The sequence below is a fragment of the Ranitomeya variabilis genome, chromosome 1 (genome assembly GCF_051348905.1).
Source record: "Ranitomeya variabilis isolate aRanVar5 chromosome 1, aRanVar5.hap1, whole genome shotgun sequence".
In the NCBI taxonomy this organism is placed as follows: Eukaryota; Metazoa; Chordata; class Amphibia; order Anura; family Dendrobatidae; genus Ranitomeya; species Ranitomeya variabilis.
Genome location: NC_135232.1, coordinates 591,111,034 through 591,133,343, shown reverse-complemented (window position 1 = coordinate 591,133,343; position 22,310 = coordinate 591,111,034).

The following is a 22,310-nucleotide window of genomic DNA, read 5'->3' as shown; positions in this document are numbered from 1 at the left end:
AGCCCCTGACGTGCCTAAACAGTGGAAACCCCCACAAGTGACACCATTTTGGAAAGAAGACCCCCTAAGGAACTTATCTAGATGTGTGGTGAGCACTTTTAACCCCCAATTGTTTCACTAAAGTTTAGAATGTAGCGCTGTGAAAATTAAAAAATCATTTTTTCTTTCCACAAAATGATGTTTTAGCCCGCAATTTTTTTTTTCCCAAGGGTAACAGGAGAAATTGGACCACAAAAGTTATTGTCCAATTTGTCCTGAGTACGCTGATACCCCATACATTGGGGGGAACCACTGTTTGGGCGCACGGCAGAGCTCGAAAGGGAAGGGGCGCCGTTTGAAATGCAGACTTAGATGGATTGGTCTGCAGGTGTCATGTTGCATTTGCAGAGCCCCTGATGTACCTAAACAGTAGAAACCCCCCACATGTGACCCCATATTGGAAACTAGACCCCCCAAGGAACTTATCTAGATGTGTTGTGAGAACTTTGAACCAACAAGTGTTTCACTACAGTTTATCACGCAGAGCCGTGAAAATAAAAAATATATTTTTTTCCACGAAAATGATATTTTAACCCCCACGTTTTTATTTTCCCAAGGGTAACAGGAGAAATTGGACAACAAAAGTTGTTGTCCAATTTGTCTTGAGTACGCTGATACCCCATATATGGGGGGGAACCACTGTTTGGGCGCACGGCAGAGCTCGGAAGGGAAGGAGTGCCGTTTGAATTGCAGACTTAAATGGATTGGTCTGCAGGTGTCATGTTGCCTTTGCAGAGCCCCTGATGTACCTAAACAGTAGAAACCCCCCACAAATGACCCCATATTGAAAACTAGACCCCCCATGGAACTTATCTAGATGTGTTGTGGGAACTTTGAACCAACAAGTGTTTCACTACAGTTTATCACGCAGAGCCGTGAAAATAAAAATTTATTTTTTTTCCACGAAACTGATATTTTAGCCCCCACGTTTTTATTTTCCCAAGGGTAACAGGACAAATTGGACCCCAAAAGTTGTTGTCCAACTTGTCCTGAGAACGCTGATACCCCATATGTTGGGGGGAACCACTGTTTGGGCGCACAGGAGAACTCGGAAGGGAAGGAGCACTGTTTTAGTTTTTCAAAGCAGAATTGGCTGGAATTGAGATCGGACGCCATGTCGCGTTTGGAGAGCCCCTGATGTGCCTAAACAGTGAAAACTCCCCAATTCTAACTGAAACCCTATCCCCAACCCTAACCCCAGCCCTAACCCTAGCCCTAACCCCAACCCTAACCCTAGCCCTAACCCTAGTCCTAACCCTAGCGCTACTTTCACATTAGCGTTTTTTGCATACGTCGCAATGCATCGTTTTGGCGAAAAAACGCATCTTGGAAAGTCATCTGCAGGATGCGTTTTTTCCCCATAGACTAACATTAGCGACGCATTGCGACGTATTGACACACGTCGCAACCGTCGTGCGATGGTTGCGTCGTGTTGTGGCGGACCGCCGGCAGCAAAAAAGTTACATGTAATTTTTTTTGTGCCGACGGTCCACCATTTCCGACCGCGCATGCGCGGCTGGAACTCCGCCCCCACCTCCCTGCACCTCACAATGGGGCAGCGGATGCGTGGAAAAACAGCATCCGCTGCCCCCGTTGTGCGGCGCTTGCACAGTATGCGTCGGTACGTCGGGCCGACGCAGCGCGACGGCCCCGTACCGACGCTAGTGTGAAAGTAGCCTAACGGGAAAATGGAAATAAATATATTTTTTAAAATTTTATTATTTTTCCCTAACTAAGGGGGTGATGAAGGGGGATTTGATTTACTTTTATAGCGTTTTTTTGGCGGATTTTTATGGTTGGCAGCCATCACACACTTAGGGTACGTTCACACAGGACTTTTTTGCTGCTTTTTTTTGCTGCTTTTTTTTATGCTAATTTTCAGCTGCTTTTTACAGTACCAGTAAAGCCTATGAGATTTCAGAAATCTCATGCACACACGTTGGTTTTTTGTTTGATCAGTTTTTTCTGCTTTGCTGCTTTTTTTGGACATAGGGCATGTCACTTCTTTCAGCGTTTTTGCTGCGTTTTTGCAGCGTTTTTTCACCCATTGACTTGAATGGGTGATGAAAAAAACGCTGCAAAAACGCTGAAAAAACGCATGTAGCATTATTTGCTGCGTTTTTTGTGCAGAAAATCATGGCCAGCAGGAAGGGATCTCACAGCCAAGAGCTTAGGGGTGTGGTTAGTGAGGTGTGAAGAGCCATTGTGAGGTGTCCTGTTTGTGATCTATTGTGAGGGAGTTCCTGGTAGTGAGGTGTGAAGAGCCATTGTGAGCCATTGTGAGGTGTGAAGAGCCATTGTGAGGTGTCCTGATTGTGATCTATTGTGAGGGAGTTCCTGGTAGTAAGGTGTGAAGAGCCATTGTGAGGTGTCCTAGCAGCTGAAAATTGGCATAAAAAACGCACCAAAAACGCACCAAAAAACGCACCTAAATTAGCATAAAAAAAAGCAGCAAAAAAAAGCAGCAAAAAAGTCCTGTGTGAACTTACCCTAAAAGACGCTTTTTATTGCAAAAAATAGTTTTTGCATCACCACATTTTGAGAGCTATAATTTATCCATATTTTGGCCCACAGAGTCATGTGAGATCTTGTTTTTTGCGGGACGAGTTGTCGTTTTTATTGGTACCATTTTCGGGCACATAACAGTTTTTGATCGCTTTTTATTCCGATTTTTGGGAGGCGGAATGAACAAAAACCAGCAATTCCTGAAATTCTTTTAGGGGGGGCGTTTATACCATTCCACGTGTGGTAAAATTGATAAAGCAGTTTTATTCTTCAGGTCAGTACGATTACAGTGATACCTCATTTATGTATTTTTTTTATGTTTTGGCGCTTTTACACAATAAAAACTATTTTATATTAAAAAATAATTGTTTTTGCATCGCTTTATTCTGAGAGCTATAACTTTTTTATTTTTCTGCTGATGATGCTGTATTGTGGCTTTTTTTTTGCGGGACAAGATGACGTTTTCAGCGGTACCATGGATATTTGTATCCGTCTTTTTGATCGCGTGTTATTCCACTTTTTGTTTGGCGGTATGAGAATAAAGCGTTGTTTTTTGCCTCGTTTTTTTTTTTTTACGGTGTTCACTGAAGGGGTTAACTAGTGATATAGTTTTATAGGTGGGGTCGTTACGGAGGCGGCGATACTAAATATGTGTACTTTTATTGTGTGATTATTTTTTTATTTAGATAAAGAAAGGTATTTATGGGAATATTTTTTATTTTTTTTTCTTTATTTAGGATTTTTTTTTTTTTTTTTTTTTACACATGTGGACATTTTTTTTTTTACTTTTTTACTTTGTCCCAGGGGGGGACATCACAGATTGGTTATCTGACAGTGTGCACAGCACTCTGTCAGATCACCGATCTGACAGGCGAGTTCCAGAGGCTTGCCGGCGCCTGCTATTAGGAACTCTCAGCAGGCGCCGGCAAGCTAGGTCATCTCATGACCCGGAAGGAGTCCTGCGGCCATCTTGGATCCGGGGACTCCTTCCAGGTCACCGGAGCAGTGCGATCTCATCGCGTTGCTCCGGTGGGAGAGCGCAGGGAGCCCCCGTCCCTGCGCGATCCCCCTCTATGCCGCTGTCACTATTGACAGCGGCATCAGAGGGGTTAAATGCCCGCGATCGGCGATAGCGCCGATCGTGGGCATTGCTGCGGGGTGTCAGCTGTCATATACAGCTGACACCCGCACCCGATCACCGTGGCGTTCTGATGAACATTGTATAGAAAGTGTGAATGGCTCTTCAGACTCACCCATCTGAGGTTACATACAGTCATTTGAACAGTTGGATAGTTGTTACGTGGGGTGAAGCAATGGGGATTTTGATGCCACATCTGTGGACTGTACTGGGTGCGATGCTGAGTTGGAGGAAGAGGAGGAGAGGCCCCTTGAAGCTGCACTTGCCATCCATTCGAGTACATGCTCTTTCTGGGCATCATCGATAAGGCGTACCACTGTATGTCTGCCAAAGAAAGGTAGTGGTGTAGCCTGTCCAATAACATAAGTTGTCAGTTGTCTTTACATAGGACGTGACGTTGCTTCACTAATGCTTTCACAAACATTACCACCTACCCAATGTACACCTTGAACACCAACCCTAATTCACCTTCCACCACGGCCTCGCTTTTTCCCAGTCATGTTGCTCAGACAGTATGGAAGGAGCATAGTATTAGCAACAAAAAATTAGATTTTAAGCTCAGCACCACCTCTGCAAACAGCTGAATTTCAGCGACAGTAAATTCAAAGTTGAAATATGGCGTGCTGTATCGCATTAGTCAGAGAAAAAATAACTGTTTGAGTGCGGATGAAGCCTGTATGACTAAGAAGTTATGTTACAAAGAATTTTAAAGTCCGGTCCCTTACTGTATGATGTTAATAGCAGAAGAATTTTTTGTGGCCTATGGATCAGGCCTCTATAACAAGATGCTACAAACTATTTTAAAGTCAGGTCCCATACTGTATGACGCTAATAACACAAGACTTTTTTGTGGCCTATGGATCAGTCCTCTATAACACACTAGGTACTACAAACTATTTCTGCGTAGTCTCGAAAGCTTGCAATTTGTTACCATCTTTTCAGTTAGCCATTAAAAGGTATCAACCACTGAGGACTCTTACGTCTAAATAATTTTAGATGCTACAAACTATTTTAAAGTCAGGTCCCTTACTGTATGATGTTAATAGCACAAGACTTTTTTGTGGCCTATGGATCAGGCCTCTATAACACACTAGATGCTACAAACTATTTTAGGCCGGGGTCACACTAGCGATGAATACGGACGAGTGATATGCGATAAAACATCGCACAGCACTCGGACCAGTATTCATCTATGGGGCAGCTCACATCAGCATTTTTTTTCTCCGCCGTTTTCAACGTTCGAGTGAAATCGCAGTATTCTGCGATTGTCACCGACATTCGGCCGAGTCTCGGCTCACTCGCACCCATATAAGCCTATGGGTGCGAATGAGACAACGCACATCACTCGGATATCATCCAAGTGATGTGCGATATATGCTGACCCCGGCAATGGGGGAAATGGAGAAAATAATTTCTCCACCTCCTCTACAGCTGTGCTCCGATTCTCTCTGTGCGAGAGGATCGGAGCACAGTAGCATAACACTTGGCTGCCGCATGCAGCAGAGCAGGAGCTGAGGGTCATTAGCATATCGCATCTGATGATCTCGCATCGGATGCCATACGCTAGTCTGACCCCGGCCTTAAAATCAAGTCTCTTATTGTGTGACTTTAATAACAGAAGAATTTTTTGTGGCCTCTGGATCAGGCCTCTACAGCTTAATTTCAACACAACCAAATGACAAAGTGTGATACGACGAGTTGTCTAACTTTTTGCAAATGAAAAATTATAAAAAAAATTTATGTGCCTTAGGTCTGCAGGGACAAAGTAAAAAAGCTACAAAAAAGGAAAAAAAAATGTTTCAAAACTGTTAAAAAAAAAAATCACAATATAAAAAAAATAAAAAATATTAACAGTAAATACATATATACTGTATAACTATATATATATATATATATATATATATATATATATATATATATATATATACATATATATATATTTATATATATACAGTATATATAGAAACAAAAAAAGTATACTTATTTGGTATCATCGCGTCCGGAACGAGCCAACCTATAAAACGGTCACACTTCTTCACTCCTTCGGTGCACACCGTAAAAAAAAAAAAAAACGGATCAAAACCCTTTTTCATCATGCCACCAAATAAAAAGTAGAATAACACGTGATAAAAAAGTCATATCAAAATACAAATGCTAGCTTTGAAAACATCATCTTGTCCTGCAAAAAACTAGCTGCCATACAGCTCCAACAGCGGAAAAATAAACAAGCTTTCAGAATAAAGCAATGCAAGAACAATTATTTTTTCCATAAAATAGTTTTTATTGTGAAAATGCGGCAAAACGTAAAAAACAATATAAATGTGGTATCACTGTAATCGAATCGACCCAAAGGATAAAGCTGCCTTATTAATTTTACTACACACGGAACTCATTTAAAAAAACAAAAACAATCCCTGAATTCCTGGTGTTTGATCATTCTGCCTCCCAAAAATCAGAATAGAAAGCAATCAAAAAATGTCAGTGTATGTAGTGTGTGACAGCTGCCAAAAAAACCCCACTATAAATCTGGTATCGCTGTAATCTCACCGACCCGAAGAATATAGTAACCTAATCGCTTATATCGAGTGACGATATAATGGCGTGAAAAATAAATAAAACCAATTCTTCACATGCTGTTGATTTTTTCATTCTGCCTCCCAAAGATCGCAGTAAGGCTCGTCGCACATTTATCCCACGCACTGTGCTGAGCGCTTACACCTGGGTTTCTGTGAAAATATCTGAAATACAGTGGGGCAAAAAAGTATTTAGTCAGTCAGCAATAGTGCAAGTTCCACCACTTAAAAAGATGAGAGGCGTCTGTAATTTACATCATAGGTAGACCTCAACTATGGGAGACAAACTGAGAAAAAAAAATCCAGAAAATCACATTGTCTGTTTTTTTAACATTTTATTTGCATATTATGGTGGAAAATAAGTATTTGGTCAGAAACAAACAATCAAGATTTCTGGCTCTCACAGACCTGTAACTTCTTCTTTAAGAGTCTCCTCTTTCCTCCACTCATTACCTGTAGCAATGGCACCTGTTTAAACTTGTTATCAGTATAAAAAGACACCTGTGCACACCCTCAAACAGTCTGACTCCAAACTCCACTATGGTGAAGACCAAAGAGCTGTCAAAGGACACCAGAAACAAAATTGTAGCCCTGCACCAGGCTGGGAAGACTGAATCTGCAATAGCCAACCAGCTTGGAGTGAAGAAATCAACAGTGGGAGCAATAATTAGAAAATGGAAGACATTCAAGACCACTGATAATCTCCCTCGATCTGGGGCTCCACGCAAAATCCCACCCCGTGGGGTCAGAATGATCACAAGAACGGTGAGCAAAAATCCCAGAACCACGCGGGGGGACCTAGTGAATGAACTGCAGAGAGCTGGGACAAATGTAACAAGGCCTACCATAAGTAACACACTACGCCACCATGGACTCAGATCCTGCAGTGCCAGACGTGTTCCACTGCTTAAGCCAGTACATGTCCGGGCCCGTCTGAAGTTTGCTAGAGAGCATTTGGATGATCCAGAGGAGTTTTGGGAGAATGTCCTATGGTCTGATGAAACCAAACTGGAACTGTTTGGTAGAAACACAACTTGTCGTGTTTGGAGGAAAAAGAATACTGAGTTGCATCCATCAAACACCATACCTACTGTAAAGCATGGTGGTGGAAACATCATGCTTTGGGCTGTTTCTCTGCAAAGGGGCCAGGACGACTGATCCGGGTACATGAAAGAATGAATGGGGCCATGTATCGTGAGATTTTGAGTGCAAACCTCCTTCCATCAGCAAGGGCATTGAAGATGAAACGTGGCTGGGTCTTTCAACATGACAATGATCCAAAGCACACCGCTAGGGCAACGAAGGAGTGGCTTCGTAAGAAGCATTTCAAGGTCCTGGAGTGGCCTAGCCAGTCTCCAAATCTCAACCCTATAGAAAACCTTTGGAGGGAGTTGAAAGTCCGTGTTGCCAAGCGAAAAGCCCAAAACATCACTGCTCTAGAGGAGATCTGCATGGAGGAATGGGTCAACATACCAACAACAGTGTGTGGCAACCTTGTGAAGACTTACAGAAAACGTTTGACCTCTGTCATTGCCAACAAAGGATATATTACAAAGTATTGAGATGAAATTTTGTTTCTGACCAAATACTTATTTTCCACCATAATATGCAAATAAAATGTAAATAATAAATGTAAAATAAAATAAAAAAACAGACAATGTGATTTTCTGGATTTTTTTTTCTCAGTTTGTCTCCCATAGTTGAGGTCTACCTATGATGTAAATTACAGACGCCTCTCATCTTTTTAAGTGGTGGAACTTGCACTATTGCTGACTGACTAAATACTTTTTTGCCCCACTGTAGGTGATTCAGATGAAACAGCTGGCGGAAGATTCCCCATAATGAGGCAGATAGAGGCACTGTGAGCGCCATAAGACCTGTGGTCCGGCAGTGTCCATCTTTTTAGTCATACATAAAAGCGCAGTCAGCCAGTTTTGTGCACCTCTGAAAAGGACAGCGCTGAACAGAGGCCAGATGGTGTCCAGAGTAACTCTGCTGCCTCATTATATTGAGTGGATCGTGGATTTGCTCTCTCAGGTCACTCAGAGATTTAGATGGAAACCCCAAAGTAAGTGCTCAGAGTAGAGCGCCAGATAAATGTGATCCTAAATGTTATGTAAAATGTTCCTAATAAAAGCTTCCACTCAATCCTCAAAAAAAGCAAGTCTTCACTCAGGTCCATCATCTGTTAACGGAAATATAGGGGGCTCCACGTTACTGATAGTACAAAGGCTCTGGAAAATCGTTATGGCTACTCGCCCCCCTAAAAGAAATTCTGCGCTCCCAAATTCAAATGCCCCCCTCCCTTCTGAGCCCCCACAGTGTACCTAAACCACATATATCATTCACATGCTTGGCATTTCTGTAGTGATGAGAGCCCATCTAATTTATGGGTGCAAGTTTCCAGAAGCACGGGCTGGGCATAACGTACTGGTGACTGCAACGTACTGGTCACTACAGCGTGCTGGTCACTGCAACGGCAGTTTGCCTTTTTCACTCAGCAACATCCACTGCTGCCTGTTTCTGGAAATGGAGTCAAAATCATAACTACACTTGTAGATAATTTCCTACAGAGGTATAATTTCCAAACTGGGGTCACTTGAGGGGGGAATCTGCTTTTCTGGCACTTAGGGGCTCTTTATATAGAGTCTAGAAACTATTCTACAATAATTTGTTCTCCAAGAGTCAAATAGCGCTCCGTCCGTCCAGAGTCTTGTTGTGTGGCTAAGTAGCACTGTACAGCCACATATGGGTATTGCCAAGTTCAGAAGAAATTGTGTAACACATTTTGGCACCATTTTTACCCATTTCCCAGTGTGAAAATGTAAAATCTGGGGCCAAAACAAGTTTTTTGTGGTAAAAATGTAATTATCTTTTCTTCACTGCCCGATGGTATCAAATTCTGTGACACACTTGTGGTGTCAATATGATCACTGCACCCCTAGATGAACTCATTGAGAGGTTTAGTCTTTAAAATGGGGTCAATGTCTGCTGTTCTGGGGCTCTGCCAATGTGACATGGTCCCCTCAAACCAATGCAGCAAAACCTGCACTGTAATATGGCGCTCCTTCCCTTTCATGCCCTGCCATGCTCCCAGACAGTAGTTTTCCACCACATACTGGGTATTGCCATACTCAGGAGAAATTGCACAAACAACTTTGGGGTCTATTTTTTCTCGCTACCCTTGTGAAAATAAAAAAGTAGGGGCTAAAATAGCATTTCTTGTGGTAAATTTTTGCTTTTATTTTGATGGCTCAATATTATAACATTCTGTGAATTGCCTGTAGGTTCAAGGTGCTCACCAGACATCTAGATAAATTAATTGAGGGGTCTAGTTTCCACAATGGGGTCACTTGTTGGGGGTTTCCACTGTTTAGGCACGTCAGTCGCTCTGCAAACGCAACATGATGTCCGCTATCAATTTCACCCAATTTTGCATTCCAAAAGTCAAATGGCGCTCCTTCTCTTCTGAGCCCTGCCGTGTGCCTAAACAGTAGATTTCCCCCACATATGGGGTATCGGCATGCTCAGGAGTAATTTCAAAACAAAATATATAGTCTATCTTCTCCTGTTACCCTTGCGAGAGTAAAAAAAATTAGGCCTAAAGAAAATTTTTTGTGAAAGTAAATGTTATTTTTTTTCCTTCCACATTCCATTCATTCCTGTGAAGCACCTGAAGGGTTAATAAACTTCAATGAGGTTTTGCACTCCTTGAGGGGTGCAGTTTTTAGAATGGTGTCACTTTTGGGTATTTTCTATCATATAGACCCCTCAAAGTGACTTCAAATGTGAGGTGGTCCCTAAAAAAAATGGTTTTTGTAAAATTCGTTGAAAAAATGAAAAATCGCTGGTCAACTTTTAACCCTTATAACTTCCTGAAAAAAAAAAATTTAGTTCCAAAATTGTGCTGATGTAAAGTAGACATGTGGTAAATGTTATTTCTTAATTATTTTGTGTGAAATGACTCTGATTTAAGGGCATAAAATTAAAAGTTTGAAAATTGCAAAATTTTTATGTTTTTTGCCAAATTTATGTTTTTTTCACAAGTAAACGCAAGTCATATCGAAGAAATTTTACCACTATCATAAAGTACAATAATAGAAAGAAAGAAAACATTCCCAGAATCAATGGGATCCGTTGAAGCGTTCCAGAGTTATTACCTCATAAAGTGACAGTGGTCAGAATTGTAAAAATTGGCCCGGTCACGAAGGCAAAAACAGGCCTGGGCATGAAAGGGTTAATATTTTTTCACTAGCTACATGTGAAGTAGAATACTATACTGGTGCATGGATCACAATAGAAGCAGTGCACAATGCATGCCCTGCTGGCTTTCTTTGTGGAGCTCAGTAATGTCCAAAAAAGAAAAACAAATGCTGGAAGGTAAATTTTACAGCCACACTGGATACTAGCTAGCTACACAATCTGCCTGATATACAGGTCCTTCTCAAAAAATTAGCATATAGTGTTAAATTTCATTATTTACCATAATGTAATGATTACAATTAAACTTTCATATATTATAGATTCATTATCCACCAACTGAAATTTATCAGGTCTTTTATTGTTTTAATACTGATGATTTTGGCATACAACTCCTGATAACCCAAAAAACCTGTCTCAATAAATTAGCATATCAAGAAAAGGTTCTCTAAACGACCTATTACCCTAATCTTCTGAATCAACTAATTAACTCTAAACACATGCAAAAGATACCTGAGGCTTTTAAAAACTCCCTGCCTGGTTCATTACTCAAAACCCCCATCATGGGTAAGACTAGCGACCTGACAGATGTCAAGAAGGCCATCATTGACACCCTCAAGCAAGAGGGTAAGACCCAGAAAGAAATTTCTCAACAAATAGGCTGTTCCCAGAGTGCTCTATCAAGGCACCTCAATGGTAAGTCTGTTGGAAGGAAACAATGTGGCAGAAAACGCTGTACAACGAGAAGAGGTGACCGGACCCTGAGGAAGATTGTGGAGAAGGACCGATTCCAGACCTTGGGGAACCTGAGGAAGCAGTGGACTGAGTCTGGTGTGGAAAGTAGTGACCACGGCACTCAGGGATTCTTGGGAGGTGCTCAAGTAGGGGATCCAACCCGTAGGTAGCAAATACAATAATTCTTGGCACTCAGGAGAAATTTGTTGAAAGATTCAAAAAGTAGATTTTTATTTTAGTGCATCCAGATCAACATATAAACGTTTTCGGTCTCGACAACTGAGACCTTCATCAGATACGGTTGTCAATGCTGCAGTGTATATACAAAAGAGACAAGAGAAATGCTTTTGAATAAAGATAATACTGTTGCACAATAATACATGCGAAACAAATAACAAAGTATGTAATCAATACTATACTAATGAAAAAGACAGTCTGCATACAAACATAAATAGTGGCATGCAGCGCAGGTAGCAGAGATGGATGGATCCGGCCTGAACCTGCGTGAGTCGTGAGTCCTGTTCAAAAAAAGTGCTGGAAAGTGTACACGTGTTAAGGTTATACTAAATTGGAGAGAGAATATAAACAGGTAACATAGAACGGGTAACATGAGAAAACATCGGGATGTGACCTTGTGGTGGGTCCGCTTATAACATTAAACGCACTGTCCTAGATAAAGGATACGGGAAGTGGACTACCCTCCACTAGTGGGTGTGGGGATATGCACAGTGAGCTACCTTTAAAAAGGAGAGAGAATACGCGTCAGAGTGTTGAAGACGAAAAAGAGCTGCACAGTGAAGGAGCACAAGATGTCCTGTGGGATGCATGCCAAAAGAGACTAGAGGGGTGACCATCTATGAACCCAGACTGCTGCTATATGGTATAGGGCCAAACATGGTCCAGGGAGGTTTACCTGGAGAACACAGGTAGTGTGTGCAGGTCACACACTGCGTGTATAGCCAAGGAGCGGGAACGCAAGGCGCCTGTAAAATGATACATAGGACCTCATGAGACAGCTGTGGGGGTACCAAGGACGGCTGTCCTAGGCCTGGAAGCCATACCTGGGATAATGGATGGCAGTATACGGCGCTTGTGATGAAGCGAGGTGCTCGCAGGGTGAGGAGCGCTGTAGACAAAAGGTATGGGCAAAGGAATTAGTGGGACCAGAGCCAAGGTCAAAATGGAATGGAGGCAGAGCCCGCGGAGGGCTGGGACCGGTTGTGGTATTACCTGGATGGTACCGCTGCCAGGGGTGGAGAAGACGCTGCGCTGCTGTGCAAGGAGGCGCTCCCGGGGCTGCTAGGAGAAGTGCAGCACTTCCGGGTATAAAAGCGCGCAGAGGAGAGTCACCTGACGCCCGACGTCATCGGATCATGTGACCGGAGGAACCGGCGCATGCGCAGAAGAGCCGATGGGGCTGACAGTGGGGATGAGCACAGGGAGCAGCCGGCGCTAGCGTGGAGAGCTCCAGGGGACAGAATGAATAAATGTGCGGCTGCATCGCAGCATGTGGGAATGAACAGGCAGGATGAGGAGGACAAGGGATAACTACTTGGTGAGGGATAGAATATCCTAAGGGCATCTGGCATGGGTCACCCTGATTGTATAGAGAACTAGTTAACCCTATATATAAAGGCATACAGTGCATACTATACCGTGTGCAGTGTTTCGTGCGAGAGGTGCATTTAACGGTTCTGTTGAAAGAGACAGATAAGAACACAGGTTAGGGACACCTACAATAAATACAATGTTACATTTTACAAACAAGTGCTGTAAATCTATATTAAAAACAAACAACATACATGTACAATGTTACAAATATGCCGAGACGTCGTAGTCTCTATTGAGTCCCTTTGGTTCTAAGGTCTGCAGAGAATAAATCCAGTAAGCCTCCCTTTTGAGGAGTAAACTGTCACGGCTTTGGCCCCTTCTTGGAGTATCTACCTGTTCAAGGACCTGGAAGCGGAGCTGAGAGATATTGTGGTTCTGTTTGGAAAAATGGTATGGGAGGGACAGGTGTGTTTTGTTGCAGCGGATTGTAGATTTGTGTTGGGCCACCCTATCTCTAATTGGCTGTGTGGTTTCACCCACATATGCAAGCCCACAGGGGCATTTGATGACGTAAATAACATGTGTGGATTCGCAGGTGAAGAAACCTTTTATGGGAATGGCCTTGCCCGTCTGAGGGTGAGAAACTGAGGGCCCCCTCTGGACATTGCTGCACTGTAGGCAATTCAGGCACGGGAATGTGCCTTGTCTCTGGGTTTGTAAGAACGATCGTTCTTACAAACCCAGAGACAAGGCACATTCCCGTACCATTTTCCCGTACCGAGACTACGACGTCTCGGCATATTTGTAACATTGTACATGTATGTTGTTTGTTTTTAATATAGATTTACAGCACTTGTTTGTAAAATGTAACATTGTATTTATTGTAGGTGTCCCTAACCTGTGTTCTTATCTGTCTCTTTCAACAGAACCGTTAAATGCACCTCTCGCACGAAACACTGCACACGGTATAGTATGCACTGTATGCCTTTATATATAGGGTTAACTAGTTCTCTATACAATCAGGGTGACCCATGCCAGATGCCCTTAGGATATTCTATCCCTCACCAAGTAGTTATCCCTTGTCCTCCTCATCCTGCCTGTTCATTCCCACATGCTGCGATGCAGCCGCACATTTATTCATTCTGTCCCCTGGAGCTCTCCACGCTAGCGCCGGCTGCTCCCTGTGCTCATCCCCACTGTCAGCCCCATCGGCTCTTCTGCGCATGCGCCGGTTCCTCCGGTCACATGATCCGATGACGTCGGGCGTCAGGTGACTCTCCTCTGCGCGCTTTTATACCCGGAAGTGCTGCACTTCTCCTAGCAGCCCCGGGAGCGCCTCCTTGCAAAGCAGCGCAGCGTCTTCTCCACCCCTGGCAGCGGTACCATCCAGGTAATACCACAACCGGTCCCAGCCCTCCGCGGGCTCTGCCTCCATTCCATTTTGACCTTGGCTCTGGTCCCACTAATTCCTTTGCTCATACCTTTTGTCTACAGCGCTCCTCACCCTGCGAGCACCTCGCTTCATCACAAGCGCCGTATACTGCCGTCCATTATCCCAGGTATGGCTTCCAGGCCTAGGACAGCCGTCCTTGGTACCCCCACAGCTGTCTCATGAGGTCCTATGTATCATTTTACAGGCGCCTTGCGTTCCCGCTCCTTGGCTATACACGCAGTGTGTGACCTGCACACACTACCTGTGTTCTCCAGGTAAACCTCCCTGGACCATGTTTGGCCCTATACCATATAGCAGCAGTCTGGGTTCATAGATGGTCACCCCTCTAGTCTCTTTTGGCATGCATCCCACAGGACATCTTGTGCTCCTTCACTGTGCAGCTCTTTTTCGTCTTCAACACTCTGACGCGTATTCTCTCTCCTTTTTACAGGTAGCTCACTGTGCATATTCCCACACCCACTAGTGGAGGGTAGTCCACTTCCCGTATCCTTTATCTAGGACAGTGCGTTTAATGTTATAAGCGGACCCACCACAAGGTCACATCCCGATGTTTTCTCATGTTACCCGTTCTATGTTACCTGTTTATATTCTCTCTCCAATTTAGTATAACCTTAACACGTGTACACTTTCCAGCACTTTTTTTGAACAGGACTCACGACTCACGCAGGTTCAGGCCGGATCCATCCATCTCTGCTACCTGCGCTGCATGCCACTATTTATGTTTGTATGCAGACTGTCTTTTTCATTAGTATAGTATTGATTACATACTTTGTTATTTGTTTCGCATGTATTATTGTGCAACAGTATTATCTTTATTCAAAAGCATTTCTCTTGTCTCTTTTGTATATACACTGCAGCATTGACAACCGTATCTGATGAAGGTCTCAGTTGTCGAGACCGAAAACGTTTATATGTTGATCTGGAAGCACTAAAATAAAAATCTACTTTTTGAATCTTTCAACAAATTTCTCCTGAGTGCCAAGAATTATTGTATTTGAGTCTGGTGTGGAAACATCCAGAGCCACCGTGCACAGGCGTGTGCAGGAAATGGGCTACAGGTGCCACATTCCCCAGGTAAAGCCACTTTTGAACCATAAACAGCGACTGTTGCTAAGTGGTCCCAAGTACTTTTTTTCTGATGAAAGCAAATTTTGCATGTCATTCGGAAATCAAGGTGCCAGAGTCTGGAGGAAGACTGGGGAGAAGGAAATGCCAAAATGCCTGAAGTCCAGTGTCAAGTACCCACAGTCAGTGATGGTGTGGGGTGCCATGTCAGCTGCTGGTGTTGGTCCACTGTGTTTCATCAAGGGCAGGGTCAATGCAGCTAGCGATCAGGAGATTTTGGAGCACTTCATGCTTCCATCGGCTGAAATGCTTTATGGAGATGAAGATTTCATTTTTCAGCACGACCTGGCACCTGCTCACAGTGCCAAAACCACTGGTAAATGGTTTACTGACCATGGTATTACTGTGCTCAATTGGCCTGCCAACTCTCCTGACCTGAACCCCATAGAGAATCTGTGGGATATTGTGAAGAGAAAGTTGAGAGACGCAAGACCCAACACTCTGGATGAGCTTAAGGCCGCTATTGAAGCATCCTGGGCCTCCATAACATCTCAGCAGTGTCACAGGCTGATTGCCTCCATGCCACGCCGCATTGAAGCAGTCATTTCTGCCAAAGGATTCCCGACCAAGTATTGAGTGCATAACTGAACATTATTATTTGATGGTTTTTTTGTTTGTTATTAAAAAACACTTTTATTTGATTGGACGGGTGAAATATGCTAATTTATTGAGACAGGTTTTTTGGGTTATCAGGAGTTGTATGCCAAAATCATCAGTATTAAAACAATAAAAGACCTGACAAATTTCAGTTGGTGGATAATGAATCTATAATATATGAAAGTTTAATTGTAATCATTACATTATGGTAAATAATGAAATTTAACACTATATGCTAATTTTTTGAGAAGGACCTGTACAACCACCTATCTAACTAGCTAAAATGTGGGATACAACAGGCTTTTTCACATTTAGCTACTGAAAAAATATTATTAACAAGCACATTACCCATGCTCACTTTTCCTCACAAACGAGGTGAGCTACACTTTTGAATATATATATATATAAACATACTGATCTTGTAGCAGTAAGCTGCATCCAGATCAAAAAAAGTGTAAGATGAGAGATAATAAAAAACTACTTATTTTATTCAGATCACATAAAAATACATACAACAACCTTAAAATCAGGTGCCTCAAACCATAAAACACATATGTGTGAGGACTCAGGAGATTAAACTGGAGCAGTCCACGTTTATGCACAGGCACAATGTCAGAGTACACAATTCATAGAGCATAACCTGGTACAAAAACTATATATTTGCAATAAAGGCCTAAGCTTCAATCATAAAGTACACATGCAACTATAAAATCATGGTATTCGCTACAGGCTGCAAAAACATTTTTAGTAAATCATGTTTGGTATCACAATGTACATTCAATAACCCATGCCCAGTACATATTACCGATATCCGCGCTGTCATCCACACATGAAATGCCTTGTGGCACGTTTAATCTCCAGACCCCGACGCGCGTTTCGCCAAGTGCTTCTTCCTAGGGGTCATACTAGAAGCTGTGCACAACACACTTGTCGGACATGTGCCCTGCTGGCTTTGTCTGTGGACCCCAGTAATGGCCCTCCCAAAAAAAATTCCAGAAGGTAAATTTTTCAGCCATGCTGGACACTTGCTAGCTACACTTTCTGACTGATATACAACCGCCTAACTAACTAGATAAAATCTTGCTGTTAACTGTGGCAGCGTCAGGAACAGCCTCTCTGTGCTGTTACAGTGTCAAAATGGATATAAAACAAGATGTCCACTATTTATATGGAGAAGGACATGTGATTTCATCAGCCATTGACACAAGCCACTAAGGCAGGACATTGTGAGTGTTTCCTGCACCCTGATTGGCTAGCTGCAATGTGCATACATAAAGTTAGGGAAAAAAATGACTGCTGTGCTGTGCTGTGCTTACTATAACGCTGCGCCTATGAGCTCTGCAAACCCCCTCCCCTCATCAAACCCGTGCCAAACGCTTATGATACACCACCATTATCATTGCTAAAGTGCTGAAAATATTTTTGTGGCAATGCAAATATTTTCACTCACTTTTACCGCATGTTACCGATTTTTACCGATTTTATAAAATTTTGCTTGGGTTTACGATCACGAATCCGAATGTGCCATATTCGTGCCGAATTTATGTTTGGCGATCGTTTTCTGAACAAATTTGCTCATCACTAGTCACTATGCAATATTTTCCTCAGTTCACAGTGATAGTGTGCAACTTCGCCGGCTCTAATAAGAAGTGACAAGCTGCAATGTTAGTGCATATTGTAAGGATAGAACAGGGAGAGCAAAGTCCAGCCCTGCCCGCTAATAATGAGGTCACTGTCGTGGGTGGGGCTTGGTCCATGCTCGCTGCATTCCTTCCTTGCCTATAGCTGCTGCACTCACTGCTCTGAGCGATGACTGTAATTGCTCTGGGTAATCCTCCTGTCACGGGTGTGTCAGGTGTGACAGAAAGTCATCCTGGATCCGGCTGTAGAAGGTCTTTGCGATTAGCTCTACAATCACCTTCTACCTTCTTGATTTTTGCATCTCTGTTATGGAGTGATATCATTCTCTCTCTAGGACCCAACAGTTACCTCCACCTTTTGCTGCTGATTAACATACCCTTGCTGAGGGTTTAAATACCTTCAGTCTCTTCAGCAAGGTGCTGGTGTAAGCTCAATTTACCTCTGTCTGGCAGGAAGTAATAGCAGTCGGCTAGTGTCTTCTTGAAGTACTCTTGGAGGATTGATGGCATGATATTGTAACAAGGTGGCACGGGGTGGTCCACTCAAAACAACAGTCCAAAAGCACACCAGCCCCTTGCACAAACAACAGACAGGACAGATGCAATCCTGAGCAATTTACCTTCTTTGTTCCACAGTCACTGCAGCATGGGTAAAAAGGGTCTAGGAACATAACCCAGGCACAGTTGTAATCCAGCAGGGAAAACGATTTATTGTAGAAAAGGAAGATGCAATAAACTGGATAAGACTTCCTGCACTATCCCTAGCAAACATTCACCGCAGTATCAGCGGCAGCAGCAGTAGTAGTGGTAGTTCACAAGCCAGTATCTGGATGCTTATAGTCCTCGGCGGTGTTCTTACGCAGTCCTCGTGCCCACTTCCACTGCCCAGAGGTCCGGGGCAACACATTCTCCCCTCCAGGGGAGTCTTCGGCTCCAGAGGCTGCTGAGCACCTGCCCTGGGCAAGCCTGCCCGGGCACTGACTGAGGAGCAGAAGCTGCCTGCTCCTTTTGGGGATATTAGCCCAGCCCCCTTAATTAACCTCTTCTGTCCCTAACTAAAACATGGGCACAGACATCATATTACAATACACAGAATTAAAGGGAACTTTACATAGTAAACCATAGTACACAGCAGACGTAGAAAACCCTACACATGAGACATGACATATTCATCATGCAAAAAGGGTCAAATGGGTTCCGCGCGTAGGGGAGGGGAGGCAAATGAGGGTCTCTGCCACCTCCTTACAATATCTCGGTGGTCTTCTCAAGCTAGGTGCATCCCCTCGTTTGTCCACCCTCTCTGTTTTTAGTTGTAATGGGAGCTGACTAGCGCTCACCCCGTCCCCTCCCTATCCAGGGCCTGCCTAGGGTCAGGCAGGGATTAGGTTCCTGCTCGGCGATAGGTGTGGAACTTATTTAGGAACATTAGACGAGACAGGGTGTTGTTAGATCTGGCTAGGAGTCTCCACTGTCCCCTTCCCTAGTGTTTGGGCTTCCCCTCCCTCTCCCAGTTGTTGTGCACCTTGCATCTCCCTCACCCAGCGTGAAACCTGCATGACTGAAACCAGGATCCTGGGACAAATAAAGTTTACTTTATCCCAGGTTCCGCACTTTCATTACAGCGGCTGGGCACTTTCACAATGCTATTATCCTGCAGATTAACCCTGTATCTGCAAGTAAATAGTTATCTGACCAGACAGGTTCCCTTTAAATTTCACATAGTGTTATTCTGGCTTTACAGCAGTTTGTATTCTGCAAATGTGATATATATCTAGAGTGATCCATAAAAATCGAGGAACATATATCACATTCACTGCATGGCAAGTGGGCGTCTGTGCTCTCGAAGGCCAGGGCTGAATTTGTGTCCCGGTCTGACCAGGAGGTTGTCCATTAGTGTACTACCCTTTAACCATCTCAAGTCTAAAGTCTTCGATTGGAGAAGAATTTCACTTTTTCAGTGTAGTGGCTATCAAAAATACTTGCTTTTTTGGGAAGGGGACAGTGTATAAATTTCCAAGAGTTGTGCTTCAATACTTAAAATTTCCTGCAGATTTGGAATTGACATGATAGCGTCACTGTTTCTTAGCAATTCAGACGCTTCGTAAGAACGACTAATCTATTTGAAAAGGAAGGTGTTAATATGATGGAAGGAATGTGTTGCATGGCAGTGTTCTGAAAAACAATCGCATACCCTGCTCCATGAAGACCCCCTAACCCCCTCTATCCGGTATAGAGGTTTCGCTGTGTGTTGGTGCGAGCTCCCTGCATGTTGAAGATTTTCAAACCAGTCACGTTAAATCGTCTTTTCAAAGGATTTTTTTTTTCTCTTTGGATGGTAGTGGGCCGGCCAGAGCTTGGTACGAAGAGGATGAAATTGCAAATCGCAGGCATGTGATCAGATTAGTGGTTCAATCTCATGTTTAAGGGGCAGAAAAAAAATCTCTGTGTTTTAAACAAGGGGCTTATTACCGCAGTCTAATAGCTGATACTCATTCAGAATGCGGAAACCAACACAGTCTACCCCTCTCAAATATTCTTTTATACAAATCCCCGTCAGTTTTACTGTGGATGCTTGTAAGGCTTTGCAGTCTTCACATGTCCTCGCTGTATATCATCCCATCATTTTGTTTAACTTTGTTTTAAGATTTTTTTTTCTATTATTTTCATCATCCCCAAAACTTTTGGAAACTACTAAAAAAATGCTTAAAGTTATGCTCAATCACGTCCTGTAATTTGAGATCGTTAAATTTAAAGGTACAACATACCGGTATATGGCTAATGTGTGGTTATAAAAAATTACCTCTCAATAGGAAATCCTTTCTTGATGGTGTCTCCAAAAAACTGACCTTCTTTTAGTCATTGCTGGAATCTACTGAAAAAGAAACTTTTGCCAGTGGTGGCTTTTTCAATATTTTCTCCCAATAATTGCATGACAAAGGAGGTCTCGTAAGCTTGAATATACAGTGCAGGTTGTTTTCCTTGGTACTTATGGTCGAACTTATTTGGATCCAGCAGGGAAACTTTTCCTTTAAAAGTGTATGTGTGGAACTAAGCTCTTGACTTGTCTTAAGGATAGGTCATCAATATCACATTGGCACTGATTGGAGGTTAGCAAATTAATATTAGACTATATGGGATTTTACAAAAAATGTTGATTCACCATAATCAGTGTTTTTAGCAGTTTACTTTGGGCTGGTCGCTATTTTGCTGGATTTTAGAGGGCCAGGAAAGGTTTAAAAAGTATATACTATCCAGCCTTTACCTGCAACACTGCTCCAGTCTGGTTGTCTTCCTCTGTCCGGTCACTCTTTGAAGGTATCTTAAGGCTGAGTCACACATAACGATATCGTTAACGATATCGTTGCAACGTCACGCTTTTGGTGACGTAGCAACGATCCCGCTAACTATCTCGTTATGTGTGACAGCGACCAACGATCAGGCCCCTGCTGGGAGATCGTTGGTCGATGGGAATGATCAGGACCTTTTTTTGGTCGCTGATCACCCGCTGTCATCGCTGGATCGGCGTGTGTGACGCCGATCCAGCGATGTGTTCACTTGTAACCAGGGTAAATATCAGGTTACTAAGTGCAGGGCCGCGCTTAGTAACCCGATATTTACCCTGGTTACCATTGTTAAAGTTAAAAAAAAAAACAGTAAATACTCACATTCTGATGTCTGTCACGTCCCCCGGCGTCCACAGGGTTGACTGTGTCAGTGCCGCCCGTAAAGCAGAGCACAGCGGTGAAGTCACCGCTGTTACTGCCAGCGCTGACACATTCAGTGCAGGGAAGCTCTCGGCAGCAGCGCGTGCATTACCAGCGCTCCTGCTGAAAGCTGTTTTAACACTGCGGACACCAGGGGACGTGACAGACATCAGAATGTGAGTATGTACTGTTTTTTTTTTTTTTACTTTTACAATGGTAACCAGGGTAAATATCGGGTTACTAAGCGTGGCCCTGCACTTAGTAACCCGATGTTTACCCTGGTTACCCGGGTGCTGCAGGGGGACTTCGGCATCGTTGAAGACAGTTTCAACGATGCCGAAGTCGTTCCCCTGATCGTTGGTCGCTGGAGAGAGCTGTCTGTGTGACAGCTCCCCAGCGACCACACAACGACTTACCAACGAACACGGCCAGGTCGTATCGCTGGTCGTGATCGTTGGTAAGTCGTTTAGTGTAACGGTACCTTTAAGGGCTACCAATGTATTGCATCTTCGGCGCCTCTGGCATTGACTGGGACATACAATAGCATGACATTGCGCTGAGATGTATATTACAACGTCCTCATGTGAGATCATATCTGCGTCGCCTTGCAAAGTCATAATGTCATACAGCCTTTGAAGAGATCTCACCAGTGATTAGACAGGAAACGACCATCCTGAAGCTGGGCTGCATGGCAGGACAGATGAGTATATTGTTTTTATTTTGTCCTAATCGTGTTTATTATGCACTAAGATCTGGAGACACCTCAGGACACAAAAATTCATATTCGATTCCATGGAAAAATTTACATGTAAATCAAATTTCCCAGCCTTATTACAATGATTCTACCACCAATGAAGGTTTGTGGTGTACTGAACCGCTACATCAGATGAAGCTCTATCCACTGTATAGTGGCCGTTCTCGGTACTGCAGTTTGGTACGGCCACTACATTGTGAATTTCTGTCGACCATGGCTCCAAATGTCAAGTGAATGGTGCGGGTGCCCCTTTTATTAACATTCCACTTTTTGGATAATATCAATGATGGAGGGGC